Source organism: Miscanthus floridulus, chromosome 3 (assembly GCF_019320115.1).
Source record: "Miscanthus floridulus cultivar M001 chromosome 3, ASM1932011v1, whole genome shotgun sequence".
In the NCBI taxonomy this organism is placed as follows: domain Eukaryota; kingdom Viridiplantae; phylum Streptophyta; class Magnoliopsida; order Poales; family Poaceae; genus Miscanthus; species Miscanthus floridulus.
The window spans coordinates 77,665,270-77,667,630 of NC_089582.1; the positions used below are offsets into that span (position 1 = coordinate 77,665,270).

Genomic DNA, 2,361 nt, shown 5'->3' on the forward strand with positions numbered 1-2,361 from the left:
CGGTCTTCTCGATGTCCGCTGGGTGCATGCGCACTTGGTGATAGCCCGAGCGGAGGTCGAGCTTGGTGAAGAAGCGTGCCCCGCGGAGCTCGTCGACCACCAGGATCGGGAACTTGTCCTTGGATGTCTTGTCGTTGAGCACGCGATAGTCGATGCAGAAACGCCATGACCCGTCCGCCTTCTTGACAAGCAGCACAGGGGCAGAGAATGGTGACGAGCTCGGCCGAATGATGCCCTGCTCCAACATGGCGGCGCATTGCCGCTCCAGCTCATCCTTTTAGAGCTGCGGGTACCGGTAGGGCCGCACCGCCACTGGCGCGGTCCCCGGTAGGAGGTGGATGCGGTGGTCGTAGGTGCGCCTGGGTGGAAGACCACGCGGCTTGTCGAAGATGGCCCCGTGTTGCTGCAGGAGCTGATCCAGCAGTGGCCGCTACTGGTCAGGCGTGGTCGCGGCCAGGTGCTACTGGTGTGTCGAAGCACCTGGGGCGCCCATGCACTACCACGTGACGCGCTGGTCGCCTCGCTGGAAGGAGACGGTGAGGCCCTCGAAGTCCCACAGGAGGGGCCCCAAAGCTCCTAGGAAGTCGACGCCGAGGATGAAGTCGAAGCAGCCGAGGGCGAGCCCCACACACGTGACGGGGAAGGACTCACCACCGATGAGGACGGGCAGATCACGGGCGATCCCTTCGCACGGCAAATGCACCCCGTTCGCGACAGTGACATGGAGGTTGTTGGCGCCATGCGGAACAATCCCCAGGCGGCGCATGACCGTACCCTGGAGGAAAGTGTGTGTGGAGCCGGTGTCCAGCAGGGCGAGGAGACGTTCCCCGTTGATGATGACGGGCAGCAGCATGGTGTGGTAGGTGCGGATCCCTGCAAGAGCGTACACGGAGACCACCAAGGCATTAGTAGTAGCTCCGTCTAGTGGTGCCGTGGGGTCCTCGGCAGCGGCGTCCGCGGCGTCCTCCGCCCCGGTGAAGGCATCGTCGTCGATGTAGTCGGAGGACTCCAGGTAGAAGACACGCGGGCAGATGTGGCCGTGCACGTACTGCTCATCGTAGTTGTAGCAAAGCCCCTAGCGACGGCGCTCGAGCATCTCTGCCGGTGTCAAGCAACGGAAAGTGCGGGCGGGTGTAGCGGGGCCGGTCGGGTTTGGCGCAGTAGGAGCGGGCGCCCCGGCTGGAGTCCCGCCCCCAGCGGTTGCACGAGTCGAAGGAGTCTGCCACTGGGGAGGGCGAGCGCCACGCTGTACTGGTGCCACGAGGGCCGTGGCCTTGCGTTCGAAAGTGCGCGCCAGGTACATGGCCATCTGGAGGTCACCGGGGTCGTGCATCTCCACGTCCACGCGGATGTGGTCAGGCAGGCCGCCCACGAAGAGTTCTGCTTTCTAGCGGGTGGAGATGTCCCGGGCATGAGCCAAGACCGCTTGAAAACGGCCTGCGAACTCGTCCACCGTGGAGTGGAAGGGCAGCCGGCCCAGCTCTGCCAGGCGAGTGCCGCGAATGGGCGGTCCAAAGCGAAGGCGACACAAGTCCTTGAACCGATCCCATGGCGGCTGGCCCTCGTCCTGCTCGAGGGCATAGTACCATGTCTGGGCATCACCCGTGAGGTGATAGGACGCCATCCAGGTGCGCTGCAATGCCGGAGTGAGTTGGCCTCAGAAGAATTGCTCACAGTGCGTGAGCCAGTTCAACGGATCGACGGAGCCATCGTACGTCATGAACTCGATCTTGTGGAACTTGGGCGGCCCGTTGCCCTACGCCGAGTCAGGGACACCCCCCCCCCGTAGCCGGGCGCATGGTAGGATGGAGGCGATGGCGCCCCGCTGCTGCCAGGGATGAGGAGGCCATCCGTGCCGCCGTAGAGGGTTCCCGACACCGTCGGTGCGCCATGATTGGGCACGTGTGACCGGGGGGGCACCGACGTGTAGACCGGGCCGGAGGCGTTCAGCGCCCATGGCGGAATCTGGGACAGCGACGGTGAAAAACGGATCTGATGGATCGGGACGGACGACGAAGTAGGCGACGGTGCCGTCGAGAGCCCGGCGTCGGAGGGCATCCTGTAGGGGTAGGAGACCGGCGGCGAGCGCTGAAACGCGACCGACGGGGGTGGCGGAGGCAGGAGCGGCTGATGCGGCAGCGCACCATACTGCAGCTGTGGTGCGCCATACTGTGGCGACGAGGTGTTGAAGAGCTAGAGCATGGTGTTCATCGTCAGCCGCAGCTCGGCCAACCCGTGGCTGAGGTCGACGATCGCGTCTGTCGTCTATTCGAGCATGAAGACGGCGCACGGCCCCCTTGGCGCGCCCTGTGCCAGCGGCTATGAGGAGGTCGGCACTAGGGCCGACGTCGATGCGGCCGC

At 65.0% G+C, this 2,361-nt stretch overlaps 1 pseudogene; it reads right to left on the minus strand.

Annotated features, from left to right (window-relative positions):
• Positions 1-496: 496 nt before the first annotated feature.
• On the minus strand, positions 497-2,045 carry LOC136543921 (uncharacterized; annotated as a pseudogene).
• Between the last annotated feature and the right edge of the window lie 316 nt (positions 2,046-2,361).